At 39.9% G+C, this 26,232-nt stretch overlaps 2 pseudogenes across 1 annotated transcript; one reads left to right on the top strand and one right to left on the bottom strand.

The window, feature by feature from the left end:
• Positions 1-221: 221 nt before the first annotated feature.
• On the bottom strand, positions 222-25,687 carry LOC110063576 (uncharacterized; annotated as a pseudogene). The gene is made up of 12 exons (XR_016205336.1): positions 23,606-25,687; positions 15,628-16,052; positions 14,862-14,912; positions 14,535-14,603; positions 12,468-12,539; positions 10,597-10,665; positions 8,380-9,306; positions 7,870-8,100; positions 6,070-7,416; positions 5,352-5,501; positions 2,189-2,282; positions 222-1,820 (listed from the first exon to the last, which is right to left on the bottom strand). The product of XR_016205336.1 is annotated as an uncharacterized LOC110063576 (transcript).
• On the top strand, positions 25,400-26,144 carry LOC149116147 (uncharacterized; annotated as a pseudogene).
• The last annotated feature ends 88 nt before the right edge of the window (positions 26,145-26,232 follow it).

Below are 26,232 nucleotides of genomic sequence, written 5' to 3'. Positions count from 1 at the left end.
TATAACAAAATTTCTCCTTTTGTTGTGGAGGACAAAGCGCAGGGCAAGATTGAAGGGAAATGCACTTTATAAACTGAAAGTACTGCATGTTTGTACTTTTTATGCATTTTTCTTATACTCCTGCAGAGCGCAGTTTGTCCCACAACAGGGCTTACATTCGGATGTAAAAACAACATAACATTACGGTCTTTCACGACTGTTACAGGGGAAGGAACATTGAACCATTCTTAAAATATTTTATTCAGAGTTGGGCTCTAAGTCATTATTTTTAAGGAAACGAATACACTCACAACGTAGGCGCCTCTAGATTCACCAGCTCAAAAAAGATCAAATATAATGAAATTCTGTGCGCCCACGAACAGTGAAAGTTTCACCTGCAGTCATTTATGACGAACTCGAAAAATACTTATGTTTATTATGTGGCTAGCTCCGTGAGCGGGCAAGATGAATCAAATCCTGCGCTGTGATTGGCTACCCGAGCGGGCAAGATGGAGCTATCTTGCCCGCTCGGGACTACCCGCCGTGTCCCGCAAGAAAAATTTCCGCGAAAGCCATATAATAAATCCTTTATTGACCAAGCTTGTTCGGTCAAGATGGCTGGATATTGACCTCGTTCTTTTTTGCGAGTTTATGGACCTCGACTCCGTCTCGGTCCATAAACACGCAAAAAAAGAACTTGGCCAATATCCAGCCATCTTGACCTCACACTTGGTCAATAACCCATACGTATTACATGCTAAACGATGGAATATGTGTATTTATTATCCAACTGCAGCGAATAGTGTCCAAATAACAGTACAAATATAGATATCTTATTAGATGTTTTGGTTTGTAGTATCGCAAATAACAGTACAAATATAGATATCTTATTAGATGTTTTGGTGTGTAGTATCGCTGTATATTTTTACGAGTTGTGCCGTATTTTGACGAGCCCGTAGGGCGAGTCAAAATACAAACAACGAGTAAGAATACACAACGATACTACACACCAAAACACCTAATAAGAGATTTATTATCCAACTGCTGTAGTCAATAAATTTATCAATGAAAGAGGGAGAGTGTGACAGTTTTGCGTGCGCGCGCCGACCTGTACGGCAAACTGGTTTTCTACTGTACAAATATGGCAAACAGGTTTTCTACTGTACAAATACGGCAAACAGGTTTTCTACTGTACAATATCACCTTCACCTGTCCCCTGGCGCCAAGTTGGCGCATAGGGCCTCGCTGTGCAATATCACTGCCGGAATATTTGCACTGTTATTTGGACAGTATTCGCTGCAGTTGGATAACAATCAGCGATATTGTACGGTAGAAAACCTGTTTGCCGTACAGGTCGGCGCGCGCACGCAAAACTGTCTAGATAATAACTAATAAATCTCTTCTTAGATGTTTTGGTGTGTAGTATGGCTGTATATTTTTACTCGTTGTTTCTATTCTGAATATGATCCAAAATGTATGCGAAGAAATTGCGGGTAATTTTGTAGTTTCTCCTCGAAATTGCTTCGCATCCACGCTATTTACATTGTAGTAAAAATGAGGAAAGTAAATAGTAAAATCGGCTATACAAAAATGGCTAATTATGAAAAAAATAGATTTGGTAATTGATTAAAAACTTGAATTTTTATGTTGGCAAAAATTATAACAAAGATTACAACAAGGCAGTTTGATCTTGCCTCCATGGCATGATCGGAGTGAACTGTCCTGTTATAGCTAAGCTACTTGTCCATTTACAGTGAATGGTAATGATTCACACTTCCTGTGTACCAGGTCCTGCTGTTAAACACTTGTGAGAAGCATAGCTTGGTCCAGCCTCTAGGGAACTAAAAATATTCAAACAGTTAAACTTATTTAACCATTTACTTTCGACCCGGCAAGACTAACAAGGAACGACTTATGTAAAAAATTTACGATCATTTATTGTTTTCAGCCAACCGTTCTCAACGCTCTCAAGGCCACGTACCAACGCGTATCCAAAGGGTCCCAAAGACAGGGGTAGATTGTAACAAGAATACAATCAGACACAAAAACGGGGCCATCAGGCGACCGGCGAAGGCGCTTGAGCCAGCCGGCGAGAAAAGCTGCTTTACTTTTCTAACAACGACCATACAAGAGGCGCTGCTGCATTGGGTGTTTAACACTGATCAATCAATTGAGAAACGGTAAACACAATTAATATTCCATTTCATACCGCTGTTCTGTACTGGGCAGTTGCATGTTCAGATTCGTATTCTTTCCTGCCACGCACACATGTCCTCTCAGGAAATTCTGATGATAGTGGATCTCTGAAATAAAAGTTAAAAAAAAGTGACTGTGTTAACTTAACTTCCCCACCTAAATACTAACCTTAGGGACCGTTCATTTTTTATAAGGTAGGGGGGGCTGGTGGGATTTGGGGAGGGGGGGCCATGCGAAAAAAAAAATGGCTTTCGAGGGGGGGCCATCCCAAAAAAATAAGGGAAAAAGGGGGGGTCATGTGAAATATTTTAGTAAAACTTTAAAATGGCATAATGTTTGAATATCAAAAAAAATTGTTATAGAATAAATATAGAAGGCAGGATACAAATTTATTACAAACTTTCCTTCTGCTTTAAAAAAACGTTTGGCGACAAAAAGCATTTGTAGCTACTGAAAAGAAGTATTTAACACTGTTATTTTCGAATGCAACTTTCACTGGCACTCATTTTCATCTTCGCTGTCGTCGAGTTCTTCGTCGCCGCTCGTGCTGCTATGGGAGTCTCTTTCACCGATGCTGCAAGAAGCAGCAATGCTTTCCGTCAGAGTGTACTCTTCAGGGTACATGAAGGTGTAAACATAATCTCTGACTTCCTGCTCAAGGTTTGTGGTGATTCTGCTTCTTGCAGCATTGGTGAAATAATTTCCTTCCAAGAGCTGTGCGATGTATGGCCCATCTCCTCTAAATAACGACGTGACAACATCCTCAACTTTAATACACTCTTCCGGGACGGCCGTTCTAGGAGGGTACACAAGGCATTGTGGAAAATCATTTCCTAGCGGGTTTCCAACACAGATTCCATAAACTCGTTGGACGTTGTTTTCAGTACGCTTCCTCTTTCTTTCATTTGACTTTCTGCGGTTTTCTTTTTTCCTTCTCCTTTTCTTGATGTGCTGTTTGAGTATGCCCTTGAATATGCTGTTATAATTGCTCTTCTTATTTTCTAGTGCTTCCATGTCCTGCGTGACCTTCGTCAACTTAGCTTCTATACATTTGATCTGTTTTACATTAAAACTGAGGGCAAATTCTTCGCCCTGCTTTAAAGCAAGCCCATTGGACTGAAAGAATGTGGAATCGTGTTCCTTTACATCTTTCAATATGACATTCAACTTTTCCACCATTGCTCTGTGCTCTTTGATGGAGAAGTTCAGTTTTCTTCCATCACTGGGCTTCATTTGGTACCCTGGCATGGAAAATTCACTCGCCCTTTCTGAACAGCCATCCGCACTTAGAAAGATTGCTGCTTTTGCTTGTAAGATGTCAAACTGCCTGGATCGTTCAGCTGTAAACCTTTTCTTACACGACTTGTCGCTTTCGCCATTATTGCGCATTTTGGAATGAGTCTCTTTCATGATTCTCATGTAGTAATGCGCTCTTTTCCCGATTGGAAAAGCCCTTCATGGGTATGTTGTGGTTTAAATTTAGGTTTGGCTAAAATTTTCAAACCAATTGGATTTTCATTTCTCTTTGTTCTGAATTATGACAATGAACTTGAGACATTGAAAATTAAGAAATTTTAAACCATAGATAAATTTAAACCGCAACAAGTATGCTAAAATTTATAAAAAGTAATCCACTATTTGCAAGATTTGAGAACACTCATGCTGTGTAGCTTTTTGTTTTACCTGCAAAGGGCAACATTTATACATGCCTATCACTAGAGTAGAGGTAAAAACCTTCCAAATAAAGACATCTGTAAATTAAATGTAACAATGTGTTTCACACAACACATCAACAGATTTCCAGGTTTTTCACAACACTTCGTACTTGGTTCAGTATCACAATGCAGGAGCAAGGAAAGACTCTGTTCCAGGCCACTGTTACTTCCGTAAGATTGAGAAGTTTATGAATGAGCACTATGAGGAGGGGGAGAACTACAGGGAGTTTCTAAAGTTGTCCTGTCAAGAAAAGGAAGGAGAAATTTGTTCTTTTTGTCGTGAATGGACTGGACCACCCATAGAAAGATACCCTAAACCAGTTCCTGACCATTCCTGCCTACCGGAATACCACTACCTCTCCTACCAGAGGACCCCAAAAGAAAGGCGTGATCCAGATGACTGGCAGCCGAGGGTCCAAGCGAAGAAAGAGCATGGAAGTGGCAGGCTGGTTTTATCTGACCCAGAGTGCGTTGCTCTATTTGCAGATAAGTTTATTGTCAAATCAAAGTTTGTGGTGGATTATCTTCAGCATCTTGAAGTGCTGGAATTTAAAAGGAAAAAGAGAGCAGAAGAAAAGGCAAAGTTAAGTAGGAACGCAAAAGATAAATCATATGAGGATTATCCTTGGACTGAGTTGTGCGAAGATCTAACCAAGCTTAAAAAGCTACGTGTTCCAGAACTAAACAAGTACTTGAACCACCACCGGCTGAAGCAGCAAGAGTGAGAAAGTAAAGGCAATTGTAAGACATTCACGCTTGCAGCAGAAGAGTCCTCTCAGAGCTGGCCAACCAACACTGAGAAATGCCAGGACATTGACACAAAATGACAACAGGGCAAGTGCTGACAGCAGTGAAACGGATAAAAGTGACAATGATGAGAATGACAATGATGCCATTGACTCTGGGGGAGAAGATGACTCAAGTGACATCATTCTTGCACTCATCAATTCAGATGAGGAAGATGCCAATGAGAGGCCAAATGCCACACGCTCAGGGCGAGCCATAACTAGGAGATCCGAAATTGACTTCTCTTTCTTTTGATTTGTTTTTTAAACAGCTCTCTGTAGTATAGGGATTGTAAACATTATCGTCATAGTGAGCACTATAACGTGAAGTAGGGGGATAATAGAGAAATATCAAAAAAGTTGAAATCTAAATATCGTTTGTTCCATTTTTTTTTGGGGGGGAGGGGTCATCCCAAAAAATGACCGCTATAAGGGGGGGCCATGTGAAAAAATTGGTAAGCTGAGGGGGGGGGGGGGGGGTCATGCGATTTTTAAATGATGCTTCCCAAATCCCACCAGCGCCCCCTCCCTCATAGAAAATGAACGGTCCCTTATCCATTACCGTCAGCTGATTACATTTCTCCGTAGTTTTTTTCTTGACTTTGCCAAAACATTAAACATGTAATGTTTGTGTGTGTATGAGTACGAACCCACAGGAAGAAATATAATTTCTCACCAAAGTGCCCGCGCTGTTCGTGTAAATGTCTCTGAATCAACTCAGTGTTTGAGGGATCCATCACAAAGTTACTGCTGTAATTTCCAACTGCCGAGTCACTTGCTACTGGAAGAGCTGGCAATTCACTCCTTAAGGCAGGTTGGTTGATCTCTGCGGAAAGAGCGGAATGAAAACTGAATGAAATTCATTTTGGCATCAATATGAAAATATTAAATTGAAATGATTTAGAGCAGTCACTCAGAACGAAATGGAAAACATGTAAAACATAAAGGATAGAAACTAGTTTTGATACATTTTGTAGTCAGGCTTTGTATATAAGTCTGGACAACATTTTAGTTAAAAAAGTGGTTCCTTGAGTAAACATACTTTTATCTTAAGACGTTTAATCATATCCTTTCCCCGCAAAACAGGCGTATGAGACGCCACCCAAAATATTCTACAGAGAAAGTTTACTGTCTCTGGTTGTCCTTTACAGAGTAAAATTCCAAATCAAGCAACAACCAATAAAAAAACTTTACAAATATCCGGCTGCAGAGTTAAGTCAACAGCATGGAAGTTTTAAAGGCAAGACTTCTCTCTAGCGGGGGAAGAGGTGAGCGCCAGCCGAAAGGAGATCAGAGTAAACTCTAGGCTTGATGAGGGGCGATGTTTTCTGCTTAACGAACGCTGATATACTCATATTGTCAAACCCCTAGTATGAAACCCCTTTTCCACAAACCTGCTATTTCTGGGTCAGGCACAGAAGCTCCTCCTGCAGTGGAATCAGCAAGGGTCATAAAATCATTGCTGTCAAGGACAAGCGCCTCTGATCCCCATTTGTGAACCAAACGTAGTCTGACGAGTGTTCCTGCTTTCGCGAAGCTTCGCATTTTGAGATGGGATGGTGTGATTTCAGTTTGACTCAAGTCAACCACATCTGCTGCTAACTCGTCCTCCAGGTATTTCAAAGCCCTGCTGATTTTCTCCTTCTGTGTTGCATAAAGAGTAACACGAAGGTTTCCAGAGTCGTCGTGTTCACGTTTAACTGCTACGGAAAGGGAACCGATTGGAACTCTGTCGATGGCCATGCTGCAGGATGCGGGAAGTGCGATGAGCGATTCAAATGCTCCAATGCTTCGGATGCGTCCGTGGATATGTACATGTGCAATTGCTTCAAGTTGCAACTCGTCGTCAGACTCTTTACTGATCCAGAACAGCTGAGAAAAGATTTCCTTTGACTTGTCATACTTCAATCCATCGTTGCCTTGAGTGTGACATGAATTAGTTGGGTCACTCAGTTCAAATCTCACAAGTTGTGATGGATCAAACTTGGCAAACTTCAACAGACTCAGTGCAACGTTGTGGAAATCACGAAGGAAGTTTCCTTCAAAAGCGGTGGGGTTTGACATGATGTCTCTAATGGTAAAGGAAAACACGTGCAATCGCTTGTACAATCTTTGTTCTTCGGAACTTTGGAAAAACTTTTCCAGGAACTGAAGCATTGTGATAATCATATTGGAGCCACCCCACTGATGTATCTCGTTTTCGGTGGAGCGATTGCCATTGTTGTTGAGACATAAGTGTTCAAGAATATATGACACTTCACAGAAAAGCCTAGATATGTCTTTGTTTTTTGAAGCCTCTTGAATATCTGAAACAATTTTTTGGAGGGCTGTTTCATCAGGTACTCCTCGTAATCCACTTTGTTGGTGTGGAACGTTTACATCTCGAAAGATTTCTTTTATGGTTTGTACAAGTTGAGGAACAATCACAAGGAAATCTGCTGTAATGGATTCTTCTGGAGTCGTGCCCAAGAGCTTACATTTCTTGGCAATGTCCCCAGGTATTTGTCTGTAGATTTCAAGAAGACTTGCGCAGTTTTCTGTTGAAGCTGCCAAGTCCAAATCCTCTTTGGAGGTTGCCATTTCGATGCAACAGTCTCTCAAAATGGAGCTGCAGAGCGTTTTAATTTCATGTCCCAAGTATTTTGTCATGTTAGGATCCGTGTTCTGCAAACCCACGATCGTAACAGCAAATTCCCTCAAATGCTCAATGTGCATTTGCCCTCTTTCTTTCACTCTGTAGTCTGAGAACACGAGAAATGGAATACATCATGTGAAGTACATTCAAGTAATTTAAGTATTGTAAAATCAAGTACGGTTGCTTTGCCGAAAAAATCCTTTGAACACTGCTACACAAAACGTAGATTAATAGTTTTATGAATAGGACTTGTCGCTATATAAACGTGACTGCCCTCATTCTTACTTTGTACAAATCTTGCTCTCTATTTGATTTTTTTATCTTGCGCGGACACCTGAAAACAAAATTGGCGAAGGAAATGCTTCATTTTGGAGCAACGGGTGCAGAGCAACACTTACTATTGAATACTTGGCAACATGTCAGCTAGTGCCACAGTTCAGATTGAGTTCCACGACAAGGAGATCAGCTCTAGGATAAGATACTCTTAGAGAGGACAGCCTACCTTCAGTCGCCAAAACAGGCTCCCATAGGAAATCTACGCGAAAAAAAGCATTTTTACCTTCAGGTTGCAACCCTTCTAAGGCTTTTCTGAGCACCGCGAAATCGTCTGTGTTCTTATGTGCCTCCCGCCAGCGTCGCAAAATAATTTCCAGTTGCTTTGCCTCGCATTGCCAACATGTAACAGCTTCATTTGACGTTTCCTTGGACAATCCGAGCTTTAGGGTCAGGGGTTTAAGGTTGAAAATGGCGTTCTCTACCCCTAAAAGTCGCCTCACGTAGCCACACAGATCTGTAATAGAATTTGTGTGTTATGTTGTAAAAATGCATGTTTCTTCTTTTTCCATTTCTATACCAAGTAGCCTGCGGATCTTTGTAATCATGGTTTGGCCGATTCATACTCCGGCTCAAATTAGTTTAATTATTATATTTATTGTATTTAATAAATTACCATGATCCGGGTAATTTACCAGTAGATTGTTTCAATTGGATGCTGAATAAAGCAAAACGGCATGACGTGTGAGTGTCTGGCTATTTATATCTGTGGCAAGGTTTTAAAAGTGAAACTCACCTTGTTGGCAGAAGTGATCCTCTCCAACATGACCATGCTCGCCTTCAACAACAATCCTTCCACACAGGATTTTGGCGTCAGTACCAGAGGCGTGCAATGGCAGCTTGACGACATGCCCAGTACTCCACCAAACGGAAGAGTCTACGACAAATGTGATTCGTTCTTGCTGGTTGTTGGCCGGTTTGTAGTCTTCTCCCAGTTGAACGGAAACCGTCAGGTTTTCGTAATTGTAGATAAAACCGCTTTCCTTTCTAACTTTGGAACAAAGTTCCTCAAACCTATCACTTTTGAGCTTCATTAGTGCGCAATCATCGTGTTCTCGGTAAAACTACTCCTTGTAGATATCCTGGCTCATAAACACGAAAGCGAGCTCATCACAAGGTAAATTTTGGTGACTGGTTTTGAAAAAAACCGACAACATATATTTGAAAGATATGAGGTTTAACCGCGTTGCAATTTCTTTTGTTTGAACCCAAGCTAACCTGACCAGCACTGCAATTAGGGAAAAGTGATCGATGTTCACTGATAGCTCTTTGTTTTCCAAATCAAACTTGGAATTATGAGTGATATCCTCCCAGTAGATCTTTCCGCCTCCGGCTGGTGCGCCATGCAAAACGAGAAAGGCTTCACTGGAATTTTCTTTCTCATTGTCTAATGCTATTAAAAGCTTCACGTGTTTTTGGAACGTCTGGCCATTCGGCTGACAGTTGATGATGGGTGCACCAAATTTCAAATCATTTTCAAGTCCATGGTTAAGTATTAGGCCACAGTATTTATAAGGTTCTTCTAAAACAAGTTTGACGGTCACTGGATCATCCACAGCTCCAGGAGGGCATACGAGTTTGACACCCTTCAGGCTCATTAATCCACCTTCACTTGTTATAACGCTTGAAGATTCGACATCCTGGACAGCTTCTGCGATTGACGCTAAAAATGGGAGGAGAAAAATATTATCATTAGTTTGTTTCCTGTTTTTTAGTGAGGATGGCTGATATATCGTCAGAGTTTATGTGAAGGTCAGCATGAACAGCGAACGCTATATCAACATTGTGTAGGGCCATAGAACAACAACATCAAGAACATCAATTAAAAACAACAAAATTAAAACAGCAACGACAACAAATTTTACAGATAGGGACCAAAGAAAGGAAAAACTCTATTTATCAAAGAGTTACATAAAACGAACGATATATAAAAACCAAATCATCAGGACAATTAAGGACAACTACAACTTCAAAACGGGACAAAAATGGTATTGACCGTAAGAAAACCAAGCAAACAAACAAACTGCACCTGAATTTGGTGGGACAGGCTGGGGGTTGGAGATTAGCTCATCGTACATAAGCCTTGTTGTTTTGACATGAGTCTTACTTGAGTCTTAATTATAAGAAACTATCGAGTATCGACAAAACACAAGAGACACAACAAGAGACACGAAGTCCTTTGAACACGATCTGCAGACAGGCATACACATGTACAGGAATTATCAGTCCAAAACCCACACAGGCAATCTACACAGGCATTATCGGTTCAAAAGCCACACAGGTATTATCAGTTCAAAAGTCACACAGGTATTATCAGTTCAAAGTTACTACGCTGGACACCCGGAGCGGTTAAGCCTCGAAGGCAATAGTATGAAGAAAAATTCGCCACGTTTTCAAATTAAAGCTCACAGTAGCAATTAACAATTCAATTCCACCACACAGGCAAGCCGCACAGGCCACATCAGTACCAATTAGCCACACCGGCGAGCCCCACAGGCATATATCAGCATAAATTTCACCATGCAAATGAGCCCGTCAGACATAAATAGTACAAAAACCTTTCGCCACGCAGGCAAGCAGTACAGGCAACTAATCCTACTCACAAATTTGCCCAACTAAAGTTAACCCCGTCTAAAACCAGCTACTTGAAGAAAAATAAACTGCCGCCTTGCTGTTAACCTGTGCTGCTATTGCTTGTACTAGTACTGCTAAATATACAACGTGAGGGACCTGTTGGATGTTAGCCATCGAGTAAGTCGGGGTTGATATCCAAAGGAGCTAACCGCTTCGCTTTTGCGGCCTCGAGTACAGTGATGGGGTGGAACACTTGTAAATACTTTTATACTGCCATTTGCATAATCCCCAGGGTACAGTTACCTATGCAAATTGAGTTTGCATACAGCTATAAACCCATAGACTGTTCTTCTGATAAAATAATTATTTGAAGGATTACCTTGAATTGCATTCTTAAGGGTAGATGGCATGTCTTCGTACATCGCTTTATATTCTTCGACATCCTCTTCTTTTAAAACAGCAATAAAATTAGTGAAATCGAAAACATGTTAGCTATGAAGGTTGTCTTAACGAAGTACTACGTATTCCTACATGATAGTAAAAGAACACGGATGCCAATTATATGAAACAAAACAAACGACTCCCTTTAATCATTCTCGACCTCAAATAAAATGTTTTTCGCTTTCTGATTGGTTCACAGAATCTTGCTTACAGTTAAGTACAAGTATTGTGAAGCTCACAAACTTGTATAGAATTTTAAAGTATCTATGGTACATTATCGCCAATTGTTTATAATTTTTATCACGTTAGTCTTGTGATTTTAGGACCCGACTGCCCACACAGAAAGTCTTGTGATTCCAAGTTGTCTATCTTAGTTTATCAAGAGTAATTAGACTGCAAAGAATACCCGATCGATGGTCTATGTTTGGGTTCGTCTACTGGTCTTGGTTCTGAATCCCCCACAAAGATCCTGTTTGGGTTTCTAGTTTACTAAACTTTAGCTCCTATTTATTGTTTCAAGAACTTTGCAGTCCCCTTCTGAAAGTCGCGTTTAAGTGTTTGGGTTTGTATTCTAAAAGATTGTTTAATCCTCCAAGGTCAGTTCTTCCAGTATGGCCCACACATAGCTACTGATATGGTATTTAAGTGCGTGTGCACTTCCAAGTAAAGTAGTATTAAAGCAGGAAGAAGAAGTAGAAGTAGAAGATAAGACGGGGGGATAGTGATGAAGGAAAGGTGTCCGAATAAAAGATAGAGACTTGTTACCTCCTCGCGTCTGCAAGCAAGAATCTAACAAGATTGGTGAAGAACTTGGACCTTTTTGAAGACAAAAGACTTGTAAGTTAAAAATGACTGGGCACGCTTCCGTTTTAAGCTCAGTTAGACAATGTAGTTTGTGCAGTTCAGTTTATGGTGAGTTAGGGCAATGTTTAAGTTTCGCTTTTCCCGAAAGATTTTGTATGGTTCGATAATTTTGCTTCGCTGGTTGTTTCAATGTTCATTTTTGAAATCTGGTTCTTAAGAGTCGACTAACGTTTCATCCCTGATTACTAGACAAAGAACTCGAGACCTGGCCGAATAAATTAAATTGAGGTTCAGGAGACTACTGCGTCCGGTAGATTACCCGAATCGCTAAACACGCCTCTCGCGCCGTCACCTCCAAGAGAAAGAAGAACTCTCTTTAAGTCCCTTTGATCTTTACGGCGTTCAGTCAGCACATCTCATACCCAAGCGCAAGAGCCTGCTATGGTTCCGCAAAACGTTTTTCCAACTCTGAGAGAAGGTTCAGAACTTTCGTATTGTATGGGCGATTGTCACACTGACTCGGAAAACGACGAAGATAATTACGAAAAGGTTGTACCTGACCGTAACGGAGCGCAGCTTTCAAAACACAGAACGAAATTCTGAATTTTGCAAGCCAAATCCTGAATCGGAAGAGTCAAGTTTTGATTCTATAGAGGAATATTAGTAAGTTCCTTCTGAAGAAATGAATGATCAAGTGTCCCAGCTGTGTGAAGCAGTAGAGAGAATGAGGGTTACTATTAATTCACAACCGAGTGGTAACACTGCAAAGCTGTCAGTCGCTTTTCCTGTTTTTCGAGGAGGAGAGTGCAAGGATGTGCGCGAGTTCTTCCAGTAGAGTGATGGGGTGGAACACTTTAAAATACGTTAGCTGTCATTTGCATAATTCCCAGGGTACTGTTACCAATGCATATTGAGTTTGCATACAGCTATAAATCCATAGACTGTTCTTCTGCGAACTAAAATTGTACAGTTGTTTCGGTAAAGAATAATTATTCAAAGGATTACCTTGATTTACATTCTTAAGGGTAGATTGCACCATGTCTTCGTAAATCTCTTCATGTTCTTCCAAATCCTCTTCTTTTAAAACAGCAATAAAGTTAGTGAAATTGAAAACACGTCAGGTATGAAACTGGTCTTTACAAAGTACGACGCATTCCTACATAACAGTAAAAGAACAGGGAACTAGGGAATTTTTTTTACTTTAGATACAACTATAAACCGCTTATAGGGAACAAAACGAACGACTCCCTTTATTTCATTCTTAACCTCAAATAATTGTTGGCGAGCCCTAGCGAGACAGCGGCCTATTCTTTACAATGGCGAGAAAAAGCAAAATTTGTTGGATGTAAGATCGGAGACATGCGCAATCGAGTGCGTTTTTTATATCCGGGGTACTTGTGAATGCACGTGGAGTTCGAGCAATAGCTGTGTACAGCCGTCCCGCTCTGTTAGAAATTAAGGACACCATAAACGAGGCAAATCATACACAGTATTCTTCGCCCGTTGAGGCGTTAAATTTGAGAGTTAAAATCTCTCTTGAGGTAAATAATTCGACCATTGAGTTACATTTGCCCGTTGAGGCGATGGAAAAGCTTGCAATCATAGATTCAAAATGTGGATCGCTCGTTGAAGCTAACCATTCAACTGCAAATTCAAATGACTGTTTGGGCTTTGAGACAAATTCTGTGTCGATTTCATCCGTGGAGAGCATTCATTCGACCGTCGAGTCCAATTGTTTTTCAACCTTTGAGTCGAAAAGCTCTGACTCAAGCTCTGACGCCAGCACCCACTTTCACATTGAAACTCCTAGTATATATATTTTTTACTTTCTGATTGGTTCACAGAATCTTGGTCACAAGCAAGCAAGGGTTCATCTTTTTAGTTTCATTTTATATGCGGCGGGAAGCGGGAAGTTCTATCGTAAAAAAGGCTGAAAATATAGCAGATTTGGTGAACTTTAATTTCTACTTCGCAAATACAAGAAAAGTTGGATTTAAATGCCATCTCGATAGGGAAAATCAAAAACCCACAGAATGTAAATGATCTCAATTACGTAGAGTTCGTAAAATAGAAAAGGCTCGTAAATGTAGAACAAAACTCGACTGAATAGGAAGATCCAAAACCGAGACAATTTCTTTTAGAGAGTGGAAACAGATTTTAGCATAAAATTAGATTTTACACGTCTGGAAAGTTCATTTCCTTCAATTTGAGTCTTCTCGTTTTAAACGTCAGTGAACGTGATCGACTCTGAGTAATCTGTAGTCTTCATGCATGATGACAGCCTTTCATTACAAACAAGTTAACTCTTGGTTTATTTCAATGGAAGGATTAATTATAAATAACGAACTACAATATTTAGAGAGGAAGCCGCTGATTTTGACGCAGATCCTCATATCCTGGTCGAATCGAAATTTGGAGATGTTGGTTTTTGTGGAGTCAGGAAAAGCGGAAAACCCCGGAGAAAACCCCTCGGAGCAAGGGGACAACCAACAACAAACTCAACCCACATATGACCTCGGGCCGGAATCGAACCCGTGCCACCATAGTTAGTAACTATGGTGCCACGTTGGCGGGAGGTGAACACTCTCCCAACTACGCCATTCCTGCTCCCCATAAACATATAATTTTCTGAAACGCTATTACTTCGGATCTTTCAGTAAACCTTTTTCGTTGCTCACAATGTTTCAGAATATAGAGGAGATTGTCTGAATTGAATAGTTCAGATGAACACCCTGCGTCGTTCGCTTTCCACAAATCATTTGAAGAGTCTTATTTCAACTTAAAACGTGGGCACCTCATGCCAGTTTTTGTCGTCGTTTCATACCATCAATTTTGTCTAGATCAAATTGAAATGTCCGCACCATCCAATTGCTTGAAGAATTGAACAAGACAATATCATTCCATTCGCCTTTCTTGAATACAAGATCATGACAAAAATCGTCTCGGCACTACACGAGCTCATGCAACGATTGTCATATGTTCAGTAAGTTTAGTTCCTTTGCGTATAAACTATTTCTACGGGCAATTAAAACTGATTGCTTTAATTCGGTAAATATCCTTTCACAAGATTACCTAGATTTCCGCGTTGAAGTACAGATGACACACCATCGTAAGTCTCTTCATGTTCTTCAAATTCCTCTTCTTTTAAAGCAAAAATAAAGTTGGTTAAAACTAAAACCTCTTAGGTCTTCACGAAGTACGTGTCTCAACACACAAGTATAAGAATAGAGAACTGGAGAATTTTGTTAAGTTCAGATACAACAATAGCACACATGTATGGAGGAAGACGAACAACGCCCCCTGGTTAGTCACGTCTAGCTTATTTGCACATATCAGTGTTTTCACGGGTAATTAAAATTGAATGCGGCTTTTTCGGTGAATATCCATTCAAAAAATTACCTTGATTTCTACTTTGAAGTTCAGATGCCACGTCTTCGTAAAAATCGTCATCTTGTTAAAACAGAAGAATAGTTAGTCAAACCTGAAAGTTCATTCGGTCAACCTATGTCTGATGAAAACACTTCCCATGCATTCAGCCCATCCTCTTTGGGAGTACCACCCTGTGCCTTCTGAAGTCCCAATATCTGTCTTACCTGCTAGCTGGCCAATGCATCAGAACAGGGCTTCATTTTGTTGGGGACACTTCTGTCCCGAAGAATCACGTGAAAAAAAACAGAGAAACGTCAAAACACATGACCAAGCAATTGACATACCGAAATGGTATTTTTAAGAAAGCCACCGATTTTGATGACTAAAGCTAGAATGCTGTTTAAGAAAGAAAAGTTTCAAATACCCGGAGGCTCCTTAAGTCCCCCTCTTCTCGTCTCGAAGCTTTCGATAAATGTTTAGTAATACGGAAATAACAATAATATGCTTTCATGCGCAAAAAGTGCCCAAGGATAAAATTATTTATTTTTTGTGGCCTCAGTATGTCAATTCGAATTCTTAGACTGCGGAATTGGCCTTACGACCACCTCATTAATGACATAAGACTACCTCATTGTTGGCACCACTTTTTGGCCCGAATAAGACACGTTGTCGGTCATCTCAAATTTTGAGAACCATTTTAATACCACCATTTTTTTGAGCGACAGGTGGTCTTGTTAATGAGGTTCCACGGTATTTTTGGCTATAAAATGGTATATTGACTTTGTTTTTGGCCTACCTTCTTTGCATGTGTGAGCAGCAGTGGTCACCCTGTTCGCGAAAATGATTTTATCTTGCCACATTCTAAGCCTGAATTTCAAAAAATCCGGTTTAGCTGGTTTGATAGGCGCTGCGTCAATCCTTACCAATAGGGGTAATGTTTTACGAGGTGGTTCCCCTTTATTAGCATTGCTGTTTTTATCCAGAATGGGAGAATCCGCCTTCGATTGGTCTCCAGTGATTTGCGTCCACGTATGTAGTGATTCCTTGAAAGGTGTTGGTTCAAATTTAGCTTTATATCTAGCCGATGCCACGGACATGAGCTTTTCTTCAGCACCTTTATCTAAAGCAGCTGCGCCATCTTGACCCGAGGATTGACTCAAAGGATCCTTTGGAGGTGGTTTTACCATTATGTTACGCTTGACTTCTTGGAGCTCCATACCTCTGGGTGAGAAAGTCAGCACAATTTTTTAGATCGTATAACATTATCAAAATCGACGAGGAAATTAGTATTATTTAAAGCTTGGAACTCGGAACCTTTGTTTATAGACGTTGAAGGGAAGGGTGAACCCACACAATGCTTACTTATTACCTGTTTACCCACATGAGAGCGTGAGATAAGAGAGAGGGGATATTCATTGATTAAATTTCAAGAGAAGGGGTTGGGAGGAGACAGAACGAGTCTTCCAAAGAATAATATGCATTTGACCTGGAAATTATCAGATGATATTGTTATAGTTTTGTGTTTTGATTGTCACGGTAGGGTTCTGAGTGAGATGTTGTTGACGTTGTTCGCTGTCTCTGTTTGTTGCTCTGAAGTTGATAAGATCTTGTAAAGAAAACCAGATTGGTTAAAAGCACGAACCTGAGAGGTATGAATTGACCCTTTTCGACCTTCGATTCTTAAGAGCAAATTCCCACAAAAATCAAACAAAATCAAATATCTTCGGCAAGGCTAGAAAATTCAAATTCACTCGTCTTTTGCATATAGCTAGCCCCTAGCAAGAGTGCAAACAGGCTGTAGGTTTTCCTTGAAATAGCTTTGTCTTTCCGAGAAAAACGACATTTTCCATTTGACCTTCAGACTCAATTTCGTGCAATTTAGCGAGTCCCAACTAGGCTGAAAATCGGCTGAAAATCGACCATTTTCATTCGATTCGCATTTCGCAGAAAAGTTGTGATACAAACAGCTTATTGCAGAACTATTCCTTGTCTAGAAAAGGGCAATTTCAAGAATATTGGATTAATATTATTTGACGGTAAACAAAACCAGAGTGTTCTCCAAAATTGAGTTAGTAAGTCAGGTGTAAAGAATTGTCATTTTGACCATGTGCCATGTCTTGGAATTCCACAAGATTTTAGATTCTAACTATACTAGGATAGGCCTTTCAATATATGTAAAGTTTAGTTTGGGCAAATGATTAGGCACTCGTAAAAAAATTACTCAAACTCGTTCACAAAAGACACAAAATCACGCCAGCAGCTACCGAGTTCGAAACGTCAGTATTACCAAGCAGTATAAATGACATACACATACAAATAACATGTTTACCTACTTCGGTTTGTAGTATCCTGAATCTTGCAAACTGATTCTTTCCCTGCATTTCTTGTCAGTACTAATATCCGACTTTGAAGAAAAACAATTACTGTCTCAAGTCCCATGTATGTATTATTGGATGTGTCATTCTATCTGTGTTATTTTTGTCGTTTGATTAAGCCAGTTGTAACTGCTAAAACGTTATTCCACGTGTGACTTTCGGGTTTCCATTTTGAAGACGTTTGAAAGGCCTCCATTTTGACTGAAAATGTTTATCCGAGACCGGTGCGTTACAACATATTTTACATGGGGGTGAGGGTCGGGATTTCAGAGCTTTAAACAAAGTTACTTTTCTTTTTCTGAATTTTAAGCCACAAAGACCTTGTTAGTGTGTAGCATTTTATCGCTTTACTTAGTAAGGAGGCCCTGAATGAGAACTAACATCGAGATATTGGAAAAATTCTAACGCTTTTTCTTTCGAATATAATCCCCACTCTACCCCTACCCGGTGTGCAAAGACTTTTGCTGGACAATATGCAAACAAGAGACGCGGACGATCGAAGGTGGCGGCTTATTTGTTATTGCTAATTACTGGGGATTTCTGCCTGAAAGCAGGTTGACTGATTGTACCGAACAACAAAACGGAAAACGTAAGAACATTTCGGTACAAAGGAACTTGGTAATATTGAGCGATTTGGGGGATTCAGATTCACCAGACGAATGCGTACAGGTAATGGAACATCGTTAAAATGACAGGATGGGAATGTTGTTTGATAGTCAAGACATGATAACCCAGCTAAGGTAAACATATTTATATTGTTTTATGCTTAAGTCGTGCTGATATTCTTGTGATATTTCGAATTGAAGTGATTTGATGACAAAAACAATGGTAGCACTTTTGGTCACGCATTCGACTGCTGGCGTTATTTTAATTTTTTTGTGTGTGATTTGAACAATTTTTTGACGAGTGCCTAATCATTTGCCCAAACTAAACTTTACATGTATTGAAAGACCTATCCTGGTATAGTTAGAATCTTAAATCTTTTGGAATTCCGAGACATGGCACATGGTCAAAATGAGAATTCTTTTTACCGACTGACGAACTCACCGTTGGAGAACACTTTGGTTTTGTTTACCGCCAAATAGTTGGATTAATCCAATATTCTTAAAACTGGGCTTTTTTGGACAAGGAATAGTTCTGCATTAAGTTGGTTGTATTACAAATTTTTGCGCTCAATAGTGCCGAAATGCGAATCGAATGAAAATGGTCGATTTTCAGCCCAGTTAGCACTCGTTAGATTGATGTCTGGACGTTAAATCGATAATGTCCTTTTTCTCGGAAATGCCAAGATATTTGAAGAAAAAAACTACATAGCGGTTTTACTTTTACTAAGGCCTACTTATATGCAACAGTAGGGCAAATTCGGTCTTTCAAGCCTTACCGAACTATTTTTGATTTTTGGGTACATTTGCTCTTAAAGTTTGTCAACACTATTAAACTTTTCAAAGGCAAGCTTTTTAACCTCATTTTAAAACACAAAGACATTTGTGCCATCACAATTGGAGTAATTTCAGAAATTTTAATTCGAAAACAGTATTTTAGTTAATTGGAGTAGAATTCTTATCTTAAACTTAAATAATCCCTCTACAATATTTGTTTTGATATCCAATGTGTTGTGACAAGTGTTTTACCTCGACATTGGTTAAAACAAACAAGCTTAAGTTATCCTGGAAGCCACTCGCAAGTAATTTTTGATACTGTCTACGTTTAGAACGTTTACATTTAGTTGGGGTGCGTGTCCTTTTCATGCATGCTCTAATTCCCAGAAAATGACGATCGAATCAATGACATCAAAAATTGCAGGGTCTAGATTTTCCTCCACATCATTCGTTTGCCTTATATATACACTTTGTAGCACATCATTTGTGTCAACCAAAGCATCACTTCATTCTACATTTTGTATTGTGCAGCAGCTTGTTTCAATTTTGGAGTGAGAATTAACGTCTTAGCTTCGAGAATTGTAGCAAATTCTCCACGACATCGTTGTCCTACGACATCGTTGTCCGTAATTGAGGCCATGCACATCATATTTCAGACCTGATCCTTAAAACGCGAGAAGACATCCTTTGCATTCACGAAATGGTTATGAAAGCCGATTCTTGACCGGTATTGTTCGCATACTAACTTGAACTTGATCTTGAATAAGCAGGAACAGGGTGTCTGTTAATACTGTTCAAGTGTATTTCTAACAATGCAAGTACAATGCAAGTACATTACAGTCTTTTTTAATTTCTGAGAAATTCTGACAATCCCTGAAAATATGTTTAACATCAATCAGTTCAAGCCCATATAAGTTGGTTAGCGAGATATTGGCTTGCAAAATTACAATGACTCGTTTCGCCGATAAATTTTAGCCTGCGAAAACGTACCAGACCCTGTGCAACCTGCACTAACCACAAGCCGAGTCTGGATATGTGGCTTGTGTGAGCAAAATAACTCCCGATATGAAAACCTGAAGGAAAGATGAAAGGAAGCTATCAATAAACAATACAACTGCAGTTAATATTTTCAAAGCCTACACGAAATTAAGAAGCTGGATTTTCCATAAATGAAAACAGAAATTACGAAGGATACGAAGATAGATTTTCGATACATGCAAAAAAAACCCTACCTTGGCAACTGAAAGCTGGGAAAAGAAAAATGAAGTATCTTAATATCGATGAATGGTACACAAAAGCGAAACGGCCAACACGAAGGAGGCAAAAAATCCACTCACACAAGTCAACTAGTACCCAATCTTCTCATCTATAGGATTGGTAGACTTCTTTCGATCACGTGATTCTCGTAAACGGACAAACTTTTGCTGCCAGCTTAAAGTGCACCTAACCCCCAAATTTTTTTTTCGCTAAAACGAATCTAGACTTTATTCGAAGCATTTGGGCGAAGAAATTTTTGAATTTGGTTGAATCCTCGATTTTCTATGCCCTTTCAAAGTCGCGCTTGAAGGTTTCACGACCGCGTTTTAGGGAGTCTGGGGCGGCGGTACCTGATGACGTCTACCCAGGAACCAAACACAATGGCGCCTCAGTCAACTCTCTGTATTTGCTCGAGAAAATGGAACACAAAACTAATCGTTCCGATGTATTTTGGGACTAAAACGTCCAAGTTTTGTCTCAGAATCATTTCTTTTTCGTCACTGGAGTCAGAGTTAAGTTTCGATTCGGAAGACTCCGAAATAAACTTCGATCGAGCACGTTCGACAACTGTGAACTCACTGCTTAGAGCTTTGAGAGCAATTTACAATATTTCAAGCGACGAAGGGGAAGACTTCTTTGCGGACGAGTTGCTTGTATATTAGGAATGGAAAGCTAGATACGAAGTGGAGGAGCAGGCAAACGAAAAACAGGAAAGAAAACTCAAGGACTGCTTTGGATGGTAATTTCGTCAACTGAACATAAGATTCCCACGCATGTTTATAGCCCGTTTACATTTGTCCTTAGCGAGAATGTATTTTATCAAGGTGTGATTGTTCTGTTAAATCCAGCTTGTGTTTTACTTTCAGTTGAATGCTTCATGTTTATAAGAGCGACGTACGTGTCGCAGTTTTCGAGACTTGATGACCTCCAAAACATTGGCTTCGATCGATTGAAAATCGTATTGTTTGGACCTGTATTTTTGAAGCTGCGGGAAGCAAGGCGGAAGGAAACATTTCATACAATTACCGATTTCACATTTTCACACGTTTTAAGTCGTAACTCCAAATAACCAATGTAAATTGTTCTCAAAGTTTGCAGCGAAATTCGTCGGATAAGCGAAAAGGATGTGTTCCCTAAGCGGTCCGCACATGTTATGCGGTCATATTTTCGACACTATATCACAGAATCTTTGTCGCACTGCTGATTTCCAAACCTTCGAAAAACTCTGTGAGTCTAACAATTTTGTTATCATGTAATTCTAAAGGATTAATCTTCGAGTTTCATCTAAATCGAAAGAGAAATAAGTGTTGGTTAGCGGCGTACAGTTGCGATCTATTTACATATCAGTATAACGCTTCTTGATCATGATCGGATCACACACAACTTTGTATGTTATAAATACTGCGGGATTGGAAGATATAGGTTGTAGGTAGTATTTCTACAAAATGCTGGTTAGCTTTAAGCAGAAAATTTATGAAAATAGCGTTCGAAAGTCTGCGGAACAAATTCCAGTGAGAGTTCTTCAATGGTTCTCACAGATTCAGTTCGCTTGTTTCGGTTCGACAAAATCAACCATCGTTTACGTCTTTGTTGCACCATTAGCCGATCATCGTCAGTTAATTGTACAGTATATCTTTCTTTAAATCTGGAATATTGCTGCAACAGCCGATAGCACCTCTGGAAGGCGTTTCTGCGCACTTTTCGAATGTGTATTGCACCATCCTGCAGGAAATGAGAGGACGTGAGATATCCAACCTTCCTGGGTAGACGTCACAAGAGCCGCTAGACCCATTCTCCTCAAACTCGGTCGTGAAACAAAATGGCGGTGTTTTGGAGCTATTTTCGAGATTTCGTCGGGGCACAGAAAATCGAGGATTTAACGGAATCCAAAAATTTTTTCGCAGAACTATTTCAAATAACAAGGAGATTCGTTTTAGCGAAAAAAAATTTTTGGGGTTAGGTGCACTTTAATGTGAGCTTCGCACAGACAAAAATTCGATACCCTATTAATGACCCCTGTGGCATGCCGCCGGCACAGTTGCCCTGAGCATAGTTTATGAAGCGCTTTTGTTGATGGTGTAAAATCCATACCCTATTAGTGACTGAAATGGCTAAAAAACCATACCCTTTGGGACCGCACATACCTATATGGCCCATGTAAGGGAGTACCCCCCGGCCATCCGTGCCATGTCCTTTTCATTTTCAAAGTGCCTCTCTCCAGCCGGTAAGGAGTATAAATGGCTACCACTTTGATTTAGTTGATTATCGACTTGGAGTTGATGAAGGCACGATCGTCGTTTTTTATTTTGCTGACATAAAAGGAAGCGCGGTGACCTAATTTTTAGCTGCAAAGGACTAGTAACTAGGAGGAGTGGACCGCTTGACAAGGAAAGGTTTTACACGGGATACTACACAGACCCCTTTGATTGAGTTAATTATTGTTACTTAGAGCTAGAATGAAAAAAATTAACAGGATGTACCGTCGCTATGGTAATCGGTTATGTCAAGAAAATGACTAAAACTTGTAAGCCAATGATTTGGGATATGTTTGAAAACATTGTTGTAGGACATACTAACTAGGACTGGTAGCAATAATTCATCAAAGATTAACTAATAGAAAAATGCGAGAAACTATTTTCAGCCACCTTTACAGAAATTTGCATTTAAATCTGGAGTCACTGAAGCATAACTTAAAACGTCTGGTGAAGATGGAGTTGAATTCTCTTTTCTCTTGTCTAATCAGTCTAATACGGATGAAATCGAAACAACTGGCAGAGATTATATTAGAACATTCACCCATTTAAGAGTTTCACAGCTTAACTTATAGGAGGATCTTTGTTCACAATGTTTGCCTCATTACCATAAGCGATACAGTTTCTGATGGAGCTACAAAGAGATTAATACTGAACATTGAAAGGGCACAGGACGATTAACTGTCCCAAGGAATTTGAGCGCGATGTATTGCATACTTTTTGTGCAACGAGGGTTTAAAAACTCAAAATTTTACAAAGAATGTATGAGCTCATTAGCGCTTTTGCCACACAGAAATTTTGATGTTTATGAAAGCCAATTTCTCCTCGAATATTACACCCAAAGAGCCAAAAATTTCACCACTTACTAAGTTTCACAAGCTGTTTAAGTTTTTCTAGTAAACTCGTGTCTACCATGATGCCCTCTATGCGCAAAGTCGTATGTTAATGAGGAAAAATGTAAGCAATGACGTCGGCAAAGATTCGCCTATAAAATGCTTTCTAAATTGCCAGGAGAGTTTTGAAAAGGTTATGTTGGTTACATCTTTGTTGAGAATCACTCTCATGTATGACGCTCAGAAGAACAGCTCTAAACAACAATTCATCTGCGTCGATTCATAGACTGCCTTACCGATCCGGATAATTAACAATTATTCACCAAAGTGGAGGCGAATAGTGCTGGATATTTTCACACTAAAGTGAATTAGTATGTGCCATAAAAGTTGAATAATCGGGCGATTGTTGCCATTTTCGGGAACCGAAGCGAAGCGGGAAGCCATTTTGTTTTTTCCGTTTGCTCAGAAGTGAATAGTACTTGCTATTCACCTCCGAACTAGCCAATCAGACTGTGCGGAAAGCACTATTCATTTGTGTGGTATATTCTAAAACATAATGTTAAGTGAAATTTGGTGCTAGCTTGAGCCGATTCCATTGTGTTTCATTGAAAGATGATCGAGTCGTGCTCCTCGATAGCACTTGACAAGCACATACATGTTTTCCTGATTAATGCTAACCTTCTAGACGCCATGAGGTTCTTGCGTGTTCAAGGTAGAAATGTGCCGTGAATAAGACTTTCTCATGTGCTTGTCGAGATCAGCCTCAGTGATCCTCACAGTTATTCCAGTTGATAAGGCAAGGACTCTTCTAATCGCAAATAAAGATCTTGATGCAGTAGTAATACGGCCGCTGCAGCATATACCAAGATGCAGTGTACTGCTTCAGCGAGCCTTCCCAGAAATTCACTAATTTATGTTGATGTGAAAATTGCACGCTTTCAAATTCGATCATCATCGATCGGCATCGCCATCAAAAAGCTTTCTTTCCCTGTCAGTCATGTGTGAAGACGGTTATAGGCAATTTGCAACTGAAATTTAAATGAAAAATTTATTCAATCTCAGTGAGGCATAACAATAATGATAAGAGTCGTGTTTGACCTGTCATCCATTTTTATCTCCACGGGATTAAACAGCTGAAACAGCGTAAAAGCAATGATGAAACGCTTTACTAAGAATAAGGCACATTACACGGTCCGTGAACCGAGATTCAATGTAAACAACCATGAAGAAAGAATTGAAAACATCCCGAAAAGAATGGACGAACTCAAACAAATGATGTTAAACATTCAGAAAGAACAGAATAAAGAGAGTGAATCTTATCCCAATGTTTCATTTAAGCCCACAGATCATTCTATAAGGGAAAGGGTTCCAAAGCGCGTCATTCGCGCCAAGAAACGCAACGAACGGAGAAAAAAGCTTAGACGCGATATCGATCAGAAAACACTGGAATCACAGAAACGATACATCAAAAACCTCTCAGATTCCGAACTGACACACGACCAAATTAACCTATTGTCAAGGGGCCTCAAATTTATTCCCACGCCAGTGACAAACGAAAGTCACACAAGGCTACAACTTTTAAACGATTTCGAAGCGAGACGAATGCGCCTACAGTTTATGTTTCACGGCCAGAACAAAGAGCCACACCCCTTCCACGTGAAATCTAGCTGGGAGCCGCCAATTCAACCCTCGGTTGCGTTAGAAACATATTTAGAAGAGGTCAAAACACAACTGGTGGAGGTCAAAATATTAAAAAAAAAAAAAAAAAACTTCCCTCACAGGGAAAGTCAAGCCATTAACGAGCTTAAACAAAACACAAATATCAATGTTAAAAAGGCAGATAAAGGGACCACAACTGTCATTATGAATAAAGAAGACAAAATACGAGAGGGACAGGTACTACTGCCTGGACGAAAGAGAAAACTACGAGTCCCTAGCGCTACCAATGGTAACGGAAACATCTCAAAGAGTCAAGGAACTCATTAAAACACTCTACCATGGTAACCATATTGATGAAATGACGGACAAATGGCTATCCCTAACGCCAAATTCACCACGAATTCCAGTTTTCTATACCCTTACAAAGATTCACAAACCAAACCCGGTCGGTAGGCCAATCATATCTGGCTGTGATTTCCCAACAGAACGCTCATCATTTGTTGATTACCTCCTTCAGCCTATTGCTAAAGTTCAGGAATCATACCTTAAAGACACAACAGATTTCTTAAACTTTATAGAGAAAACGAAGGTCCCCAAGGACACAATGCTAGTGTCAATGGACGTTTCAAGCCTATATACTAACATCCCACAGGAGGAAGGAATCCCCATTGTATATAAAACATACGAAAAATTCCACCTAAACAAACCTCCCATACCTACCCTCTACCTCAGAGATATACTTATGGTTATCTTACAAAAAAAAAATCTTTCCATTTTAACGGCAAAAATTATCTTCAAACACACGGCACCGCAATGGGCACAGAAATGGCAGTCTCTTTTGCCAACATTTTCATTGCCACGGTAGAAACAGAAATCATTAACCGCAGCCAATTAAAGCCGCTCACTTGGAAAAGATATATCGATGATGTCTTTTGTCTATGGAACGTAAACAAAGAGGAAATAAACAAGTTTATAGAGCTAGCAAATAACTATCATCCGACCATAAAATTCACGGCTGAAATTTCAGATACAGAAATAACTTTCCTGGATACATGAGTATATAAGGGCGAAAGATTTAAGAAGGAATCCATTCTCGACGTGCGCACGCACTTCAAACAGACAGAAACTTTCCAATACACACACTTCACCTCCTGCCACCCTCCAGGCGTCAGGAAAGGCTTTAGCAAAGGCGAAGCCTTAAGACTTCTGAGAACCAACTCTTCAATAGCTATATTTGAAGAAAACATAACACAATTCAAACGCAGATTACGCGACCGAGGTTATCCAGATAACCTTTTAGAAAACATTCTCTCAGAAATTAAATTTAACGTACCGAAAACGTCGGCTCTACAAAATAAGCAAAAAACGCGCAAAAGAATTTGGCCGTTTGTTACAGAATATCGCCCATCTGTGCCTAATCTTGTAAAAACAGTCCTATGAGTAATGGCATTTAATACAAAATCAGCCTCTGCTAAGGGAGATCTATAAAGACACTCCCCTGCTTTCATACAGAAAAGGGAGATCTTTGAAAAACGTACTCGTTAGAGCAAAGCTTTGAAGGTCAAAGTTCTCCTATCTTGACCAATAGGAGTCGTGTTTGGCCTGTCACCCATTTTTATCATCATGCTAAAGTTGTTTTGGCCACG

The sequence above is a fragment of the Orbicella faveolata genome, unplaced genomic scaffold (assembly GCF_042242905.1).
Source record: "Orbicella faveolata isolate gen_17 unplaced genomic scaffold, um_ofav_v1 contig_12, whole genome shotgun sequence".
Taxonomy (NCBI): Eukaryota; Metazoa; Cnidaria; class Anthozoa; order Scleractinia; family Merulinidae; genus Orbicella; species Orbicella faveolata.
Note: the sequence above shows the minus strand (reverse complement) of the source record. Positions and strands in the feature narration are given on the sequence as shown.